The 14,789-nt window shown below is 38.8% G+C and overlaps 1 long non-coding RNA gene across 1 annotated transcript in view; it reads left to right on the top strand.

The window, feature by feature from the left end:
- The window catches only part of LOC143646207 (uncharacterized), a 34,052-nt gene that overhangs the window by 2,430 nt on the left and 16,833 nt on the right, over window positions 1-14,789 (top strand). The window contains exon 2 of the long non-coding RNA XR_013157381.1: window positions 11,690-11,784. This is a non-coding gene — a long non-coding RNA (uncharacterized LOC143646207). The remainder of the gene's footprint in view (window positions 1-11,689; window positions 11,785-14,789) is intronic.

Below are 14,789 nucleotides of genomic sequence, written 5' to 3'. Positions count from 1 at the left end.
TAAATTAGTTTTGATTTTTTTTAACTTTGTATAAATAGAATCTACAGTATGTGTCATTTTGGGTTTGGCCTCTTTCTCTCAAGATGATGTTTGTGAGAGTCATCTGTCATTACATGTAGGTATACTTCATTTATTATCATTGCTGTCTAAAATTTCATTTAATAGATGTATCACAATTAAGCAGGATGAACCCTTACTTGCTTCCCTTTGTGACTGTCCTCAGAACCTGGCAATGGCGCATACTCCATGTCCAGCCTTGCATAGCCATAGGTATTGTCTGTTTAGTAAACAGGATTTTTCTAAATTGCAGCCAGGATTAAGAGCCACTGCTAATGATAAAAGAATCATTATCTCTTTCTGTGTTAATATCAACCTGTAAGGGCTAAGACAAGATGATTGTTTTCAAAATTAAGGACAATCAGCTTCCCAGTGGCTCTTGATAGAAAAGCAAAGTACCCATCCCTTCAGTCAACTTCAAGACATGCTTTCCCTTCTGAGACAGTTAAATTCATGTGCCATCTTGGCTAGATTATGGTGTCCAGTTGTTTGGACAAACAAGCACTGGCCTTATTGTTACTGTGAGGATATGTCTTGGAGTTAAATCATCAGTGAGTTGATTACATCTAAGGCTGATTACATCTAAGGTCAAATAAGGAGATTGGTTTCAGCAATGAGAGAAGTTTCATCAAATCAGTTGAAGGCCTTAAAAAGAAAAGTGGTGATTTCAGGAGTCAGAAGGGGGATTTTCCAGCCAGCTTTTCCTGGGGAATTCATTGCAAATCTTCATCGGAATCGCCACCTTGTGGCCTGCCCTGCAGAATTCTAGACAATTCCTATAATAACTCTCACAATATTTACATTATATATAATATATGTGTACTATATTTATATATCCTGTCAGTTCCGTTTCCCTAAAGAACCCTAACTAATACGCCCTCTTCCTGGGCTAGCAGTACATGGACATTACGGTATATACAGAGCTGATCTCCTCTGCAGTACTACAGTATAGAACAATAATGGTACATAGAAAGGAGAAAAGGGAGGAAGGAGCCAAATTATATATACCTCTCCATTTCTATTTTGGTTTAGTTTTTCAGAAGTAAGAAGAGTGAAATATGAGAGAAGTGGGTAGATATTATATCAATGACATAAAAAATTAAGGAAACCATAACATTGGAACCATGTATGCTATAAAGCAAGTGTTCAGAGTCTTAAATTTGACATATAATTCATGGATTGACTTAAAAAATAAATCTGTGGAAAAAAAGGCATCCCAATGCATGCCAGAACTGGGCATTTTCCTCTCTGCCAGACCAATAATTTAGGACATGGGGAATAAAGTGTCGGGGTCCCTGGAATAAGTCATCTGGTATACCCAGTATGATTCTCCCTGAGAGATGTTTAGACTTACATTCCCAAGGTGGGGCACTTACCCCACCTGAGAGTAGTCTAGGACAATGCTTCTGGGAGTACTTTTGCAAAAATTTCCTGTGCCCAAATGTCTATAGCTCTCTATCAAAACAAGGCCCTGAGAAGGACTTGTTACTTGTATTATGCCCAGATATCAATTTCTGTTAAAGGAAAAACACCTGTTTGTTAAAAGGCATGAGAACATGTTTTACCAAATCAGTTGATTGTAATAAGTTAAAGGAAATCCCTCAGGAGAAAGAGGAAAACCTTACTCTGTTCCAGGGGAGGCTAGTGGACAACTTAAAAAGTTGCTTATATAAGCCTGGATTCCTAGGAAGTTCAGAATTTGCTGGGCACCCATTTCACCAGCCAGTCTGCCCCTGACATTCAGAAAAAGCTGCAAAAGCTCTCCATAGGCCTACAAACTCCCACTAATGACTTCTTAAAAACTGCCTTTTCTGTCTTTGACAATCAAAACAAGGCCAAGGAGGAGGAGAAGGCAAAGGGAGGCAAGAGAAACACAAGAGAATAAGCTCAGCTTATTACAGTCACTATTAACATTGCCCTCTCCTTTCAAAGTCACCCAAGTCATGGCTCCAAGCCTTAAGAAACTTGTTTCAATTGTGAGTCAGAAGGCGATTGGCAGAGAGTGTGCCAGGACCTTGAGACACAACCCTCAACCTCGGGGCCCACCAGGGCCTTGCCTTGTGTACTATACTGTCTCCCAAAGGGGACAGGACAGTCTTGGAGCCCTGAAGAAGACTGAGGGTGCCCCAGGCCATGTATAGCACTGCCACTTTTACATCTGACCAACTTAGAGGAGCCCCAGTGACACTTGACGTGAAAGATCAAATTATTAATTACTTAATAATTAAGTAATTATTTAGTAATTACTTAAATTACACTGGAACCATTCTGTCCTAAACTGCTACTCTGGGCCTACCTTCATTTGGACTTGCCTAGTTATGGGAGTTGATGGTAAAACCAAAATAAAAATCTTCATTATCCTTCTGCTTTGTAGACTCAAGGACATTCTAGAGTCCCATCAATATCTCTTTATTCCTAAATGCCCCACCCCATTCTAGGGGGTCACCAGCAAAACTAATATACCTGGTTAGTGTTTATCCCTTGTTTGCCCCAAGGCCTTTACTAGATCCAAGGCCTCTAGGCATCCCAAAGGAAATCCTTATGCAAATAAATTTATCCATGTGGAATATAAGCATCCTGGATAAACCTACTAAGTAGCCCCTTTCTGCATTCAAATTTTCAGTCCCAAATATTAAAAGATACAATCTTTTGTATTCCTCTTACCCTAACTCTCATTACCTATTTGTTTGCCTGATTGATTGCTTTATATTCTATTTTAATATACCATGTAATCATTCAAAGTGTACAATCAGTGGTTTGCAATATCATCATATAACTGTGCAATTATCATCACAATTGAATTTTTTTGTGAAAAATATTCAAAAAGCAATAAATTTCAAAACACAGAGCAACAATTAGTTGTAGAACAGATTTCAGAGTTGGTATGGGTTACAATTCCACATTTTCAGGTTTTTACTACTGGCTGCACCAAGACACTAGAGATTAAAAGAAATACCAATATAGTGATTCAGCAGTCATACTCATTTGTTAAACCCTACCTTCTCTGTATAACTCTACCAACACCTTTGATCTTTCTCCCACTCTTTAGGGGTATTTGGGCTATGCCCATTCCAATTTTTTCATGTTAGAAGGGGCTGTCAATAATATGGGATAAGGGGATAGAACTAGCTGATGTTCTGGAGAGGTTGGCCCCTCTTCATTTCAGGATTTATCAGGTCTACTAGGCCCATCTGGAAGTTGTAGACTCCTGGAAAGTTACCCTAGTGCATGAAACCTTTGTAGGATCCTATATAATACCCTAGGTGTTCTTTAGGATTGGCAGGAATGATTTTAGTTGAAGTTTGACAAGCTATGATAGGTGGCAATGTTTGCTGAAGCTTGCATAAGAGTATTCTCCAGAGCATCCTCTTGACTCTATTTGAACTCCCTCAGCCACTGATACCTTATTTGTTACACTTCTTTTCCCCCTTTTGAATACCTATTTGCTTTTAAATGACAAAACTTAAGGATAAAATTTGCACACTACTCACTTAAATGGTGCTGCCCCCAGAGCTTCAAAATAATCCCCATACCTTAAAAATATCTTAACACCAGGCATCATTTGCCTCCAACTGCCTCAAAGTACAGTCTTGCAATGCATTAATTTTGCAACATAGCATATTCCTCATATGGTAAATCAACACTTGCATTTTTTAGCTTCCCTCCAAGTCTATTTCTTCCAGACTAGAAGTTTTTCACACAAAAACAATGCTGATGTGAGGATTTTCAGCCATTACAATCACCCCTCTGGATTCCTTCCCTCTCAACTTAAATAAAACAGCCAAAAAGTTCTAGGCCCCATCAGGCAGGGCCTATGCACCCTAATCAGCATTAAGCAGCTACAGAGAACAGACCCTCATCATCAGCAACACTTAAAATTAAGGGGCAAGACTCTCTGAGGGGGAGCCAAATACCCTCTGACCTGAGTGAGTCATCTGGGGGGTGAGGGTTGTTGGGGAGTGGTAAGGGTGGGTGGGGGTAGGGGTGAAGAGTGAAGGCAACCAACCCACACAAATGCACTGTCTACCACCAGTCACCACTCTGGAGAGAAGGGAGGGAGAGAGAAAGCCCAAGGAAGGGAGTTAAATAAATCAGATGGCCTCACACTGCCCATTGCCTTTCACCTTTCACCCCTCTTTTTTTGTAAGAGTGCACACCTGTCTTCTCACAATAAACTTTTTATCTCCTCACTTGAAAAAAAAAAAGAGGCTGGAGGAAAATAACAAATTGAAGTTCACTACAACATGAATGTATGAAAAATTAGAGTGTCTAATCTCAAAAAAGGGAACATCAGAATTATTTTTGGCTCTCCTGGGCCAAGAGAAAATAATTTTGCCTAAATCGAATGGCATTAATGACTATCAAATTATATCATTTGAAGCAACTAAAAGCAGATCATGGAGTCCATCTCCAAATGTACTGTAAGTTTTGGGGAAACATTTGCTAAAGTAACAATGTATGCTACTCTATATGATTCACATGGGTTGTTTTAATTCTCAAAATGTAATACTCTGCTGGAACAGAGTTGAAGGAATAAGTTATTTTCTCTAGCTAATGCCTCAGGTCAGACACCTTCCTGAATCAAGCATTGTTGCTGGCAAGATTGCCTAAAAGCATAATGTGTGACTCATGAGCACATATGGCTGTGATATTTAAAAGAGGACCTGTGTATGGAGTTCCATTTTTACTGATTGTGCCATTTGTACTAATGAGGGTTTCCTAAAGCAGATCAATTCAGCTTGGATGGTTCTAGCTATGCCTAAGGGAGGACTGAGACATCTTTTAATGTCTCAGTCATTGTGTTACTTCTATGTAAACAGAAAAGGAAAACATGGTGCTAGCTTTTTTTGAATATGAAACAATAGAAAAATGTTAGCTCAATAGTGCTTATTGACTTGAGGTTTTTTGTTTGTTTGTTTGTTTGTTTACCATGCTCTATTAGATCTAGAAGGGCATTGGCAGAAGACATCATGAGTCCTGAGCAAAGGCTGGGTTCAGAGGGACCTCTGGATGTGATCCTGGTCCATAGGCCAAGAGGATACATCCATTCTTATTTGGCTAGAATAGGAATGTCATATTTAAGAGAAGAACACAGTGGCATTGAAATCCAGGCTATACCTGAACACTCAGGGTTAAGAAGACTGTGGCATACTCTGGAGATGGGGAGATGGGACCATGGATAGGCGAATGCGGTGGCCCTCTGGGGAAGTCCACTAACATGATCTTTGTGGAACTTCAGAGCCTTTGTGAGTATTCAGAGCCTGTGCTGGTTTAAAACTGTTATGTACCCCAGAAAAGCCATGTGCTTTTAATCATAATCCAGCTCTGTAGGGGCAGCAACAGTGACACAGCAATACTAAAATCATGCCAGTTAGTAACTCTACAATGGTCTCTAAGTGTTCAAGTAAAAGAAGAGTTACATATTTCTCACTTCAAAACAGGAGCTAGAAATGATTAAGCTTAGTGAGTCGGTTGAAAGCCAAGATAGGGCAAAAACTAGTCCTCTCGCATCAAACAGTCAAACTGTGAATGCAAGTTCTTTAAAGAAATTTAAAATGCTACTTCAGTGAACACACAAATGATAAGAAAATGAAACAGCCTTATTGCTGAAATGCAGAAACTTTTAATGATCTGTATAGATCAAGCCAGCCATAGCATTCCCTCAAGCAAAAGCATAATCTAAAGTAAGACCCTAACTTTTCTCAATTCTGTGATGGCTGAGATAGGTGAGGAAGCTGCAGAAGAAAAGACTGAAGCTAGCAAGGATTGATTCATGAGGGTTAAGGATAGAAGCTATCTCTGTACCATAAAAGTGCAAGGTAAAGCAGAATGTGCTGATGTAGAAGCTGCTAAAAGTTATCCAGTAGATCTAGCTAAGATAATTGAGGAAGGTGGCTGTATCAAGCAACAGATTTTCAGTATAGAAGAAACATGCTTCCTTATATTGTAAGAAGATGCCATCTAGGACTTTCATTGTTAGAGAGAAGTCAATGCCTGGCTTTGAACTTCCAAGGACAGGCTGATTCTCTTCTTAGGAGCTAATGCAGCTGGTGACTTTAAGTTGAAGTCAGTGTTCATTTACCATACTGAAAATTCTAGAACCCTTAAGAATTATGCTAAATATACTCTACCTGTGCTCTACAGATGGAACAACCCTGGATGACAGCACTTTTTTTTGGGGGGGGGCATGGTCTAGTAATCAAACTTGGGTCTCCCACATAGAAGAAAGCATTCTACCACTGAACCACCCATGCACCCTAACAACACATCTTTTAAACAACATGGCTTACTAAGTATTTTAAGCTCACTGGTAAGACCTACTGCTCAGAAACAAAGATCCCTTTCAAAATATCACTGCTTATTTATAATGCGGTACATTTGGTCACCAAAGAACTCTGAATGGAGATTTACAATGAGATTAATACTGCTTTATACCTGATAACACAACATCCATTCTGCAGCCCATAGATCAAACAGTCAACTTTCGAGTCTTATTATTTAAGAATAGCTTTTTTAAGGCAATAGCTGCCATAGACACTGTTTCTTCTGATGGATCTGGGCAAAGTCAATTGAAAACATAAAGGACTCACCATTCTAGATGCCACTAAGAACATTCATGATTTATGGGTGGAGGTCAAAATACCAACATTTATAAGAGTTTGGAAGAAGTTGATTGTAACCTTCAATCATGACTTTGAGAGGCTCAAGACTTTAGTGGAGGAAGTAACTGTAGATGTGGTGGAAACAGCAAGAGCACTAGAATTAGAAGTAGAGCCTGAAAATGTGACTGAACTGCTACAGTCTCATGATAAAACTTTAAAAGAATGAGGAGTTGCTTCTAATGGATGAGCAAAGAAAGTGATTCCTAGAGATGGAATCTACTCCTGGTGAAGATGCTATGAACACTGTTGAAATGATGACAAGGGATTTAGATTATTACAAAGCTTAGTTGATAAACCAGTGGCAGGATTTAAGAGGACTGATTGCAATTTTGAAAGAAGTACTACTGTGGTAAAATGCTCTCAAACAGCATCACATGCTACAGAGAAATCTTTTACAATAGGAACAGTAAATTGATGCAGCAAACTTCACTGTTGTCGTATTTTAAGAAACTGCAGCAGCCACCCACACCTTCAGCAACCACCACCTGATCAGTCAGCAGCCACCAACACTGAAACAAGACCTTCACAGGTTTCCTTTCTGATCTGTGATGAGTAATACAATGATCCAGCAAGCTGTCTTCATCTAGTTCTCTCTGGCAAAATAGACACACACACAGGGGTTTCAACTTAGTGCAGTTCTGGTACTCTGACTTCATTCTTTTGGCTACATCAGTTGCTGGAACTCCTTCTGAAGGAAGATATGCTTGGCAATAAGGACAGTTCCATTTATTGCTCTTTAGACTGGTATCAATACAGGAATGGCAGAACATGTGGCTGCAGTGGGCCCAGACAGGCTGGTGCAACACCTTGAGGCATACCAGGCAGTTGAAGGATGTGTTAGGCAGCTTGGGGTCCCCTCTGTGCTCCAGTGCCCACAGGATGGCTGAGGCAGGTGTGGATTTGCCACTGTCACTGCTCAGCACAGAGCCCATCATTATGCCTCTTGCCCAGATGGCTGCCAAGACTGATCCTTGTTTTAAAGTGGCTGAGAATTTGGCAAAATTGATTCCTGGTGTTGGATTGAAAGAAGAATTTAAAAGCAATGATCTGGGATACTTAACTGAGGAAATTTCCAAACTAAATGTGGAAAATGCAGCCTGGCTTCTTCTTGCAGCTTATAGTAAAATGTAAGAGGAAAGGCACAAGCTAAACTTTGGGTACAAGGAACCAGAAATTGATGGTCTGGAAAATTCTGAGCTTTCAGAAACTGAGACATCAGAACATAATGCCCCACATGAGGATTTAACCAAACATGGAAGCAGTCAGCCATTATAGGATAAGTGAGGGCTGGAGATGGAGTTGTCCAGAAAGGATTTGTGGAAAGTCCTACTGTCTGGTGGATTTGACCCCTGTATGCTACATGCCAAACCAACAATTTTTTGCAAGAGAATTGTATAAATGGAACTACTACCAGTCTGTAATAAGAGGGACAGAAAAGGGACAGATTGAATGAAAAATTACTTGAAGGGTAGAATCATGGAAGCTAAGGTCTAAAGCTAAGAAATCACAGGCCAGGGAGAGTGGACTGAACCCTCCACGTGGAAAGGGTAAGTTTGACCTGAAGGCAGAGGGCAGGCCTTCTGCCTCAATGTTTAGGAAAAGTTTTGGTGCCCTAGGACTCAGAGAGGGTGGAGCACATTCTTTGGGTTGGGTGAAGTCTTGTTATCATCCCACTGTTCTGAGGATGTTTAGTGTGTGCCCTGGAGATGGAAGAGAGTCTGGGTGCTGCACTGATGCTTAGAGAGGATGAACCTAAGAAAAAGGTGGTCTCCCCAAAGAACCCCAAGGCTGCAAACCTCACCCAGAATTTGGAGTGAACAGGGCCACTGTAAAAGCCCTTAGAAAGGGTGGGACTGCTGCTATCCCAAGCCCTGAGAATGATAAATGACTCTCAGACTTTGAAATCAAATGGAGTTTGCCATGCAGGTTTTGGGAACTGTTCGAGTCTGGTGACCCTTGTTTTCCCTTCAAATTTTCCTTATGGAAATGGAATGTTTGTCCTATGACTGAATTGTATATTGGTAGTTGTTCTAGTTTGCTAGCTGCCAGAATGCAATATACCAGAAACAGAATGGCTTTTAACAAGAGGAATTTAATAAGTTGCTAGTTTATAGTTCTAAGGCCAAGAAAATGTCCCAATTAAAATAAGTCTACAGAATGTCCAATCAAAGGCATCCTTCCAGGGAAAGATACCTTGGTTCAAGAAGGCCAGTGAGGTTCAGGGTTTCTCTATCAAGTGAGAAGGCACATGGTGAACACAGTCAGAGTTTCTCTCTAATCTGGAAAGGCACATGGTGAATGCAGTCAGGGTTCTTCTCTCATCTAAGAGGCACATGGCAAACATGGCTTCATGTGCTAGCTTCTTCCCTTGGCTTCCTCTTTCATGAACTCTCCAGGAGATATTTTCCTTCTTCATCTCCAAAGCGCTGGCTGATGGACTCTCTGCTTCATGGTGCTGCAGCATTCTCTGCTCTCTCTGAATCTCTCATTCTCCAAAATGTTTCCTCTTTTATAGGTCTCCAGCAAAGCAATCAAGACCCACCTAAATGGGTGGAGACATGTCATCACCTAATCCAGTTTAACAACCACGCTTGATTAAATCAAATCTCCAGGGAGATGACCTGATTACAGTTTCAAACATACAGTATTGAATAGGGATTATTCTACCTTTATGAAATGGGATTTAGAATAATACATGGCTTTTCTAGGAGACATACATCCTTTCAAACCAGCACAGTAGTATATAACTTTTTCTGAGTTTCATAAATCCACAGCCAGAAGAGAATTTTTGGCCTTAGGACAAACCATGCTTGTAAACTGACTTTGTTGAGATTTTATACTATTTTTGAGTTGGTGTTATATTTATATTATTACTGAAATGGTTTAAGGCTTTTGTAATATTGTGATAGAATGAATGTATTTTGTATATGGAGATGGTCTTTTGGGGTCCAGAGGGTGGAATGTTCTGGTTTGAAACTATTATATATCCCAGAAAAGCCATGTGTTTTTAATGCTAATCTAAAGTTGTGGGGGCAGCCATGAATCCTGATTCAATATTGTAGTGTGGGATCTCTTGATTAGGTTGTTTCCATGGAGATGTGACATACCTAATTCTGAGTGACCTTTTGACTAGATGGACATGTGACTCCACCCATTCGAGGTGGATCTTGATTAGTAAACCAGAGTCCCTAAGAAAAGCCAACACATATAAATGAAATCAGAAGGAAAGATAGATGATAAAGACTGAGATGGTATAATCTAGGAATGCCTAGAGTGTATAAGGATAGTGATTAAATGTACAAATTAAAAAAGGTTTTTGCATGAGGAAGAACAAAGGAATATCAATATGCAGGGTGTTGAAAATAGATGGTAATTCGTATTTTAAAACTTTAACTTATGTGTAAGACTAAAGCAAAAAGTGTTTATTTGGTACAAAATTTATAATTTGACTGGTTAATTTCCTAGTATAACTTATATGAAAAGTTTAACTGAACACCGTAAGTACATGGAACCTTGTGTAGGGCATGAGAGTTTGTAGGTTTGTCCAGAGAGATGCCCTGATAAATCCCAGAGTGATTTGAATAGTGAATAAAGAAGTATTTGCAAAGTCCCCTTGGAGGAATGGTGACAAAGGGGAAAATTCAACTTCCCTATGTAGAGAATTCCTGATATACTCACAAGCAGTAGGGACAACCAAAGCAATAGGCTGAGCCCTCAATCTTGGGGTATGTTCATATGAAACTTATCCCTGCAAAGGATAAGCTAAGCCTAATTAAAATTAGGACTAAGTGTCACCCTCAGAGAACCTCTTTTGTTGCTCAGATGGCCTCTCTCTCTCAGCCAACATGACAAGAAAACTCACTGCCCTCCAGGTGTGGGACATGACTCTCAGGGGTGTAAACCTTCCTGGCAATGTGGGACAGAAATCCTAGAATGAGCTGATACTCAGCATCAAGGGATTGAGAAAATCTTTTAGATCAAAAAGGGGAAGAAAGAAATGAGACAAAATCAAGTGTCAATGGCTGAGACATTTCAAACAGAGTCAAGAGGTTATCCTGAAGGTTATTCTTACGCATTATATAAATATAACCTTTTTAGTTAAGGTATATTGGAGAGGTTGGAGGCAAGTGCCTGAAAATGTAGAACTGTGTTCCAGTAGCCATGTTTCTTGAAGGTGATTGTGTAATGATATAGCTTTCAGAATGTGACTGTGTGATTGTGAAAACCTTGTGTCTGTTGCTCATTTTATCTGCAATATGGTTAAAACATATGGATTAAAAATAAATAAATAATAGCGAGAACAAATGTTAAAATAAACTTAGTAGATTGAAATGCTAGTGATCAATGAAACGTAGTGATAAGGGGTATAGAAAAAAAGGGGAAACAGAGGCTAAAATATATTGCAGAGATGGAAATATTAGCAATCAGTGAGAGGGAAGGATAAGGGTAATGGTATGTATGAGTTTTTTTCTTTTCCAAATTGATGCAAATGTCCTAAGAAATGATCATGATGATGAATATACAACCATGTGATGAAAAAAAAAAAAAAAAAGAAGAGCCAGAACAGAGCTCAGACACAGATGTTTGGAGAGGTTTGAAGAAATATTAGAGAGGAGGCATAAGACAGAAGCATCAGAGAGAAGCTCAGAGAGGAAGCCACTGGAACCAGGAGCTAAAAGCAACAAAATCTGGGAGCAAGGGGCCAGCCGACATGACTGTATGCCTACCTGTGTGACAAGAGAAACCTTGAACATGAATTGACCTTTCTTGATTCAAGGTATCCTTTTGTTGGTACCTTGTTTGGACATTTTTACGGACTTAGAACTGTAAAGTTGTAATGTAATACATCCTCCTTATAAAAGCTGATCCATTTCTGGTATATTGTGTTCCAGTAGTTTTATCAAACTAAAGCAGGGCCCTTCCCAGGGTTTCATCCCAATAACTTCTGTCTCTTTACTTTTATTTTGCAGCCATCCCATAGAATCAGAGCATGACTGATCTGAGTCAGAGAAGACCTTACAGACTAACTTGGCATCTAGGTCTAGAGTAAGGCAAGACAAATGAGGTGAATAATGCAAGTTTTATTTAAATTTTTCATAATTTTGTTTGTTTTGTGCGTGGGGGACTTAGGCAGGTACCGGGAATCGAACCTGGGTCTCTAGCATGGCAGCGAGAACTCTGCCACTGCACCACCATCGCCCACCTCATATATATATTTTTAAGTATTTAATATCTTAAAAATATTATTGCATTGCTTAAATAAATATGCATTGCTTTAAAATATTGCATAAAATATTTTTTCTTGATTACTAAGTTCTTTTTTAATCCTCATAAATTTTGTACTGAAGGTGAATGCATTGCTTGTCTTACCCTGTGTCCTAGTTTGCTAGCTGCTGGAATGCACCACACCAGAGATGGATTGGCTTTTAATAAAAGGGGATTTATTTTGTTCTTCAGAGGAAAGGCAGCTAACTTTAAACTGAGGTTCTTTCTTTCTTTCTTTTTTTTTTTTATTAACGGAAAGAACAAAAAAAAGAAATTTAACACAACATTTAGAAATCATACCATTCTACATATGCACTCAGTAATTCTTAACATCATCACATAGATGCATGATCATCGTTTCTTAGTACATTTGCATCGGTTTAGAGGAACTAGCAACACAACAGAAAAAGATGTAAAATGTTAATATAGAGAAAAGAAATAAAAGTAGTAATAATAGTAAAAAAAAAACAAAAAAAAACCCCTATAGCTCAGATGCAGCTTCATTCAGTGTTTTAACATGATTACTTTACAATAAGGTATTATTGTGCTGTCCATTTTTGAGTTTTTTTATATAGTCCTGTTGCACAGTCTGTATCCCTTCAGCTTCAATTACCCATTATCTTACCGTGTTTCTAACTCCTGCTGGACTCTGTTACCAATGACATATTTCAAGTTTATTCTCGAATGTCCGTTCACATCAGTGGGACCATACAGTATTTGTCCTTTAGTTTTTGGCTGGACTCACTCAGCATAATATTCTCTAGGTCCATCCATGTTATTACATGCTTCATAAGTTTATCTTGTCTTAAAGCTGCATAATATTCCATCGTATGTATATACCACAGTTTGTTTAGCCATTCTTCTGTTGATGGACATTTTGGCTGTTTCCATCTCTTTGCAATTGTAAATAAGGCTGCTATAAACATTGGTGTGCAAATGTCCGTTTGTGTCTTTGCCCTTAAGTCCTTTGAGTAGATACCTAGCAATGGTATTGCTGGGTCGTATGGCAATTCTATATTCAGCTTTTTTGAGGAACCGCCAAACTGCCTTCCACAGTGGTTGCACCATTTGACATTCCCACCAACAGTGGATAAGTGTGCCTCTTTCTCTGCATCCTCTCCAGCATTTGTCATTTTCTGTTTTGTTGATAATGGCCATTCTGGTGGGTGTGGGGTGATATCTCATTGTGCTTTTGATTTGCATTTCTCTAATGGCCAGGGACATTGAGCATCTCTTCATGTGCCTCTTGGCCATCCATATTTCCTCTTCTGGTAGGTGTCTGTTCAAGTCTTTTTCCCATTTTGTAATTGGGTTGGCTATCTTTTTGTTGTTGAGTTGAACAATCTCTTTATAAATTCTGGATACTAGACCTTTATCTGATATGTCATTTCCAAATATTATCTCCCATTGTGTAGGCTGTCTTTCTACTTTCTTGATGAAGTTCTTTGATGCACTAAAGTGTTTAATTTTGAGGAGCTCCCATTTATTTCTTTCTTTCTTCAGTGCTCTTGCTTTAGGTTTAAGGTCCATAAAACCGCCTCCAGTTGTAAGATTCATAAGATATCTCCCTACATTTTCCTCTAACTGTTTTATGGTCTTAGACCTAATGTTTAGATCTTTGATCCATTTTGAGTTAACTTTTGTATAGGGTGTGAAATACTGGTCTTCTTTCATTCTTTTACATATGGATATCCAGTTCTCTAGGCACCATTTATTGAAGAGACTGTTCTGTCCCAGGTGAGTTGGCTTGACTGCCTTATCAAAGATCAAATGTCCATAGATGAGAGGGTCTATATATGAGCACTCTATTCGATTCCATTGGTCGATATATCTATCTTTATGCCAATACCATGCTGTTTTGACCACTGTGGCTTCATAATATGCCTTAAAGTCCGGCATCGCGAGACCTCCAGCTTCGTTTTTTTTCCTCAAGATGTTTTTAGCAATTCGGGACACCCTGCCCTTCCAGATAAATTTGCTTATTGGTTTTTCTAATTCTAAAAAATAAGTTGTTGAGATTTTGATTGGTATTGCATTGAATCTGCAGATCAGTTTAGGTAGGATTGACATCTTAATTATATTTAGTCTTCCAATCCACGAACACGGTATGCCCTTCCATCTATTTAGGTCTTCTGTGATTTCTTTTAGCAGTTTTTTGTAGTTTTCTTTATATAGGTTTTTTTGTCTCTTTGGTTAAATTTATTCCTAGGTATTTTATTCTTTTAGTTGTGATTGTAAATGGGATTCGTTTCTTGATTTCCCCCTCAGCTTGTTCATTACTAGTGTATAGAAAAGCTACAGATTTTTGAATGTTGATCTTGTAGCCTGCTACTTTGCTGTACTCATTTATTAGCTCTAGTAATTTTGTTGTTGATTTTTCTGGGTTTTCTACGTATAGTATCATATCGTCTGCAAACAGTGATAGTTTTACTTCTTCCTTTCCAATTCTGATGCCTTGTATTTCTTTTTCTTGTCTAATTGCTCTGGCTAGAACTTCCAACACAATGTTGAATAATAGTGGTGATAGTGGACATCCTTGTTTTGTTCCTGATCTTAGGGGGAAAGTTTTCAATTTTTCCCCATTGAGGATGATATTAGCTGTGGGTTTTTCATATATTCCCTCTATCATTTTAAGGAAGTTCCCTTGTATTCCTATCTTTTGAAGTGTTTTCAACAGGAAAGGATGTTGAATCTTGTCAAATGCCTTCTCTGCATCAATTGAGATGATCATGTGATTTTTCTGCTTTGATTTGTTGATGTGGTGTATTACATTAATTGATTTTCTTATGTTGAACCATCCTTGCA

This window comes from Tamandua tetradactyla, chromosome 9 (assembly GCF_023851605.1).
Source record: "Tamandua tetradactyla isolate mTamTet1 chromosome 9, mTamTet1.pri, whole genome shotgun sequence".
NCBI lineage: Eukaryota > Metazoa > Chordata > Mammalia > Pilosa > Myrmecophagidae > Tamandua > Tamandua tetradactyla.
This window is presented reverse-complemented; position numbering and strand designations above follow the sequence as displayed.